Here is a 6,777-nt window from a genome sequence, read left to right on the forward strand (position 1 = left end):
ATCTCTCTGCCTGTCTCTGGTGTTGTTTGCATTTTGTATGGAAACATGAAAAACATGATTACCTACTAATTACACTATATAATAAATCAGATACAAAAAAAACCTAAACAAATAAAAGGCACAGAAATGTTACCGTAGAAATTAAACTTATCGTAATACTATTTATTCTCTGCCATCTTTCACTTACCCTCTCGCAAACATACACAGACGCTGTACACTTTAAAACATCAATATTTTGTCATATTCGACTCAGACATGATGCTACCGATGTCTGCCAAGCTTAACCACCAAATTTTAAACTTGGAAAGGAGCATAATAAAACAGTGCTGCATTGCATCTATGCTACAAGTGTAATGGCTGTGTTTCCCTTTGAGTGTTAGCCAGGACAAAGTGTAATAGAAGCCAAAATCAATCTGTGTGTGTGTGTGTGTAATTCATAATGCGTCTGAACATTTCTCTAATAATAACACTGCATCCAATACAGTTTAAGTGATGATCCAATCTATGGGATCGTACTGTATATGTGGTGCTGCCTGTTTCCAGGAAATACTGATCATACGTCACCTCCTTCCCGCTCGCCATCACTTCTCTAATCTTAGCTCTTCTATAGGTAAAGAGGAAAAAAAGGGGCAGATAAAAACTGGTACAGCATGAGCGTGGTCAGGATTACTTTTGAAGACCAAAGAATGTTTGTTTTCAAGCTGATGAACTATCTTCGCCTATCATCAGTGAATGCATAATTGGTGTTTATTTCCCAAGAGACTGTCAGTGCATGAGCAGAAAGGAGTTGTGCAACAGCACGCCTCACTGAAAGCAAATCTCTTCTAACCTTACACAAGTGTCTGACAAGCTCACAGTTGAACTTTTCTATTTCGCGCTGGACCTTTTCTTTATCAGAGAGCGCGGCGCACTCGTCTGTACGCCAGGCACTGAAGAATAACCACGCATTTAAAGGTTCAAGGACAGTTTATGAGCACCACTGTAAAATACCTCTGGCAGAGATAAATATCCCGTGCATGCTGGTGTCACCTGAAGCTATCCACTTTTCCTCTCCAGGCTGATGATTCTGCTGGCCTAGTTAGATAACAATCAGCTCAAGTCTTCTTAGTGATTTAGGAGAGACTGTAAATTCATTGCATGTTAGATGCATGCTTCATATGAACAATCATAGTGTATACAGATGATTAGAATGATTGCAGACCTCGAAACTGCTTTTAAAGCCTCAATCAGGAGCCAAAGCAACAGGCAAGATAGTCGTCTTGTTGCTAAAAGCAACGAAACAAGAATAAGACAAGAGGAAATGTTAAAATATAGATTCGTAAGGCTTTATTTATTTGTAATGCATTATTTAAAACCTTAAACTTGTGACTTTTTTTTTCAAAATGGCTCATTTTATAAAGCATGTTCAGCAATTCTTAGTAAAAAATGTTATGAAAACTAAGTAGCGTATGGCAAGACCTGGTGTGACACCAGCAGCTGTAAAATTTAACCCCTTCATATCAGGAGATGAGCTGTCCTCTCTGCGCATTACAGACATTAAAACCAAGCCTTCACCAGAAAAGTACTGGATCAATAAAAGAAGATAAAGGAGGACCTGACACAAATATCCACATTCCCCTGGGGCTCCTTTCAAAGTCCAGATTAGTAGAGGGCCATTTGCTCATGTTAACTCATAGTTGTTGTGTGTACTCAAGAAACCAGTACAAAATAACCAAACTTAAAGTACGATACAAATCCCCAAACACTGAAGGTCATCTAGGTTAAGGAGTGAGGCGTGTGGGTCATTTATGTATCATTTGTCATTTTCAGTAGATACACGGCCAAATGTTGTGTATGCTTTTCTCAGGCAGGGTCAAATCTCTTCCTGAAGGACTAAACAAGGGCCTTCAAGAGATCATTTCTGACTGCCCTTTTGGGACCTTTGGTCAATACAGCAGTGGCTGAAGGACAACAAGCATGCGTACAATGATGTGTTACAATTAGTAACCAACTATATATATAACCAACTATATGTATACAGTATTGCATAAATGTCTAGTGCCACCACTCACTTATTCCTATTTTGCTTCCAAAGAGGCAAACTTTTTTATGTTTAATGTAGTCTTAAGGAGATGTTCTCCAGGCCTCCTAAAGGACATTTTTGTTCTTCTTTTTAGTCCAGTCCCTATACCTGACCAGTTTTAGAGGATTTTTTTGTTTGTTAACAAACAAGATAAAAAAACAGATGAGAGGGAAAACGAGATTGCTGCATGTTGTTACATAAGAAATAGATTTTTACATTGTTTTTTTTAGCGATGCCTGTCGTAGTAAAACATCAGTTTCCCCCAAATTAAATTTGTTAATTTGTTGATTTAATTTGAATAATTTAATTCACTATGAAGAAATAAAGGGTTTCTCCAAAAGCCCCTCCCACGGGGCTTTATCAACTATACATTCATTTCTCAAAATGCCTCCCTGTATTTTATATTTTGTTATGTATTTTTTACCTAAAACAACAAAGAATGCAATTCTAGGCAACCTGGTCTAACTTATAGCCTTCTGTTATCTGTATCCTGGCAGAGTGAAAGCTATATCTCAGCTATTTCTCCAATGAAGTGTGCACAGTAGTGACTTAGAGGGAAAGTTTACATTCAAAAATAACAGACCCATTGTTAGCACATATCTTACAAGTGAATGTAAATCATTTATATATTTTATTTAAGAGACTTAAGTAAAAAACTAAATAGTATAATAAAGCTTTCCCACAGGGACACAGTAGTTTCAAATTGCCCTACAAGACAATAATTGGATCAGTGACATAAGGGCAGTTGTCACAAATAAATTACGAGTGACAAAACAAATAATGACTCCAAGGTCACCTGGTGTTGTCACAACCACACAGCGCGAGTGAGACCAGCAGCCCCGCTCAACATCAGTGGAATTGTGTGGCATTTTATGTTAACCAAAACACACAGATTGAGGTTGCTTTAAAAATGTAAAGTATTTTGAAACACTGATGATAATTTTGATGTAGTGATAATTAAGAAATTGTTAACAGGAAGGTTTGCTGGAGCTCCCATTTCTAGGAGAGCATTATGTGAGCGTGAGCAAACAGTGTATCAAAAAAGCCTTATGGTCGGGTTTGCCTTGCCTTGATCCGGCAAAAACATATAAAAATAGGAATTAGAAATTAGCTATTGTTTGATTTGTTTATTATTATTTATCTTAAAAATATGAGAAATGCCTATGCATGTGTTATGGATTTATATATGTATGTGTTTTGTGCATGTATAATATTGTTAGATATTGTCGAATTAAGACTATTGTCACCAACAATCTGCTTGGAAAATGTAAGAACAGTAACAAATATCTCACCCATCTCTCTCTCTCTCTCTCTCTGTGACGCAGATTATGGGTTTAATTTGATGGAATATTTTTTTCAATACTTGAATGCAAAATGAAATAAACTGTACATTACATACAGTATGTTGCTTTGTACATCTGTAGATGTAGATTTGAAGGTAAAAATTCAGTACGCATAGAATTTACAGACTTTTTTATATTATTATTTTAGTTAATTAAATAATTTATTGCTGTTATTTAACATATTTCTTACACTAATAGTGGTTTATTACACTTTGCAAATAAAAATATTTAAATGTAGCATGCTATATTGCTTACTTGCATCATTTATAACTCACTTTTTAAATATCCTCTATTTCTCAATCCTTACGTTTTATTCTATTATAAACTATTATTCTACTTACTTACAAGGTATTTTCCTAAAATCGTGCATTTTTTGCCATGACACTGTGAGAACTGAACTTTCAGGACCTTGGACAAGAGCTCGAGGCTTCCTAAAGCTTCTCTTTTCCGCATTTAAAGGTCACTCAGTGAGGGGGCGGGGCTTGTTTCCAAAGCCGCAGATTTGTCTATTAAATACCAAGCCTTTACAGCACTCCACCTCTTCTGACATAATGTCCCAAAGCAAATGCTGAAAACTCGTTTATAAGTGTGAGTTAAGCGCGCCATGCGAGCCATCGAGTGAATTACATGGACCCATCCTAATAGGCTCAGTATGCACTCCTATAGCACAGTGTGTGACAGGTTAGCACAGGTCCTGGGTTACTGTGGAGGTGTTTTCAGTAGTAATCTGGGCTTTCAGACACTCACCACATGTGGCCTCGATGTCAAAACGCAATTCTCAATCAGGAATAATATAAACTTAAACCTGTTTTAAACCCTAATGTTTACACACTCATTAGAAGGTAAGCCATTGATCTGTACATGTCTTTTCACCGGAATGCCACATTTACCTGGCAGTATGGCTGTAGCTGCTACATTCTGTAATTAGATCTTAATAATCACACTTGTCCCTTTAATTAGCTTTTAGTTTAAAACTTTTAAGGTGCACTACATGCAAATTTACAGGTCAATCACCAATTAAGGGTCTAAAAAAATCACAATAAATTAATAATATTTTTGGCTGATTAAAATGCACTAGAAATAAAATAGAGGGAAAAAGCGATATAAGGGTTAAACGCAACTTTGGTCCATGGAACAGTAAATGTTGTCTCTGAACAACATCAATTTCCCCTCCATGGATACTTCAGGAAACAATGTAATCAGCTGAGGGGTACTAAACCTGATTAAGGCTTTCCGCACGCACATACAGTAGCCGTGATTTTCATTCAGACACACACCATATGCTGAGCTCCTCATTACCCCTCACTTCACTTTAACTATATACTCTACCTGTATCACCTGCTGGTCTTTTGATTCCTAATTCACCCAGCATGTCCAAACGTGCTCTGGGCACGATATTTACAGGAATCTGTTTCAAAGGGATGGAATTGCAAATAGTGTCAACTCGAAGGTATCTATGGAATAGACCGACTACAAGAAGAACTTTTGTGATTGTTTTTTTTTCCACAGGCCTGATCTTTAGTGAAGTCCCTACGGAAAGTTCCAGATTGTTTTCTACAACATAAAGAGACAGAGAGAAAGGGAGAGAGGGGGCAGACTGGCACAGGCAGGGGTGGCAACTACTTACGTGTGAAACTTTCTTTTCTTGGCAGCTTTGCGTGCAGAAGAAGCGATCCTTATAGTTCAGCGACTTCCGACATTCTCAGCGAGCGCTAGCAAAACCCAGAGCAGCCTGAGGGCATGTGGAGCCCTCTCTGGAAACTCATCCCGGTCCAGATAAACGGCCTGTGATGAGTTGTTTTCACTCGCTCTAAACACGCACATCCATTCGAGGATCAGGCGCAAACCGGCGCGAGCGTCAATTCCGCTCCATGTGCCATGGCGCACAGCTCTGAAGAGGATTATTTATTCAAAAAGAAATCTTTTCCCACAGGGTCCTCTTGATAAATCATCCAAATCAGAAAGATTCCAACATATTAAATAAAGTTGAGATCGATGTCCAAAAGAGAATATATATATACACGTATATACAGGTCAGTGACGCCGACTCTGGCTCTTCCCTGCTTCTAAAGCTGTCCAAGCGGCGACTAGGTCATAAGAGGCTCTTGTAGATCGCAGGGACTTGAGTTAACCGGCTCTCTCCTGGAAAATCTTCAAGCGCAAACGCCTACCAAACCTGTGCGATCGCCGTCGAGCCGCCGACTGAGGAAGTGAGCTTGGTCGGTGCATGGGAAACGCCTCCTCCCGTCTGCCTTTTTGCGCTCCCTTTACGCACCGCTCCGACGCACATCTGTTTGGCGCTTTCAAAGTTTCGACGTGCAAAATGGAAGGGGGAAAAAATCTCGGCTGGAAATTTTGATAGAATGACGAGCGCGCAGTGAAAATGGACTGTCCTGAGATCTAGGACAAGTCTTTGGGGACTGGAGTGTTTAATATCAGGCGAACAACTGTTGTTTATGAACTCGCAGCAGCAATTAAGCCTGGTGTGCGGGTCTCACCCTTTAATATGTGTTTACGCGGACGTTTTAGGAAAGGACGCAGATTTATTTCATTTGTTTATAGATGAGTCCTTGTGGAAAGCAAAGATTATTATTTTTTTATATCCACACTAGTAATTACAATCTTATAAATATATTAATTTACTATATCACTATAATAAAAAAAAATCGGAATGTATATTTATAAAAAATAAAAAAAAGCCTTGAGTCTATTGCTTGGTTTAGCTGAAGATGTGCATGAAAGCGCTTAATTGGAAAAGAGCGGACACACACACACACACACACACACACACGCACAGCTGCTGAATCTGTAGCTCCCTCTGGCGAACCACTGATGCCAGAGGCGCACAAGATTTTCACATTTCAGTGATTTCTACCAACAAGGAAATTCATCCCCGACATCTGAGCAATACTGAGTTAATGGATAAGAGCTTGTTGCTGGTAAACTTATTGCCACTTTTGGTTACCTAGACGGGTTTGAAGCTTGAAGTATTATGATGTAAAATCACCCAAGATACTGTACTCACACACACACACACACACAAACACACTACAGGCAATTTGGGACTGCTAACCAGGGGAGGAAACCAGGGACCCTGGAGAAAATCCACCAAACAATGAGAGAACATGCAAACTCCATGGCAGGCCACAGCGCTCACCTCTACACCACGATGCTGTCTGTTTAATGTACATTGTTATAAAAATTACTATTATTAGTATATATTTTTTAATGGTTCTTTGATTTGCAGATCTTGTTGAATGTATCTAAAACTACTAGGGTGTGTATGAAGTATTCTCGAGCAGGGTTCTACCACCCCTTATGACAAAATTGAGATTATAAAATAATTAATTTATTATTATAAAGTTTATTCCA

At 38.6% G+C, this 6,777-nt stretch overlaps 1 protein-coding gene across 1 annotated transcript in view; it reads right to left on the bottom strand.

Annotated features, from left to right (window-relative positions):
• scn5lab (sodium channel, voltage gated, type V-like, alpha b) overlaps positions 1–5,168 on the bottom strand; it is a 125,218-nt gene extending 120,050 nt beyond the window's left edge. Inside the window, exon 1 of the mRNA XM_053493853.1 lies at positions 5,033–5,168. The gene's annotated coding sequence lies outside the window, so the exon portion shown is untranslated. The remainder of the gene's footprint in view (positions 1–5,032) is intronic.
• Between the last annotated feature and the right edge of the window lie 1,609 nt (positions 5,169–6,777).

The sequence above is a fragment of the Clarias gariepinus genome, chromosome 4 (genome assembly GCF_024256425.1).
Source record: "Clarias gariepinus isolate MV-2021 ecotype Netherlands chromosome 4, CGAR_prim_01v2, whole genome shotgun sequence".
Taxonomy (NCBI): Eukaryota; Metazoa; Chordata; class Actinopteri; order Siluriformes; family Clariidae; genus Clarias; species Clarias gariepinus.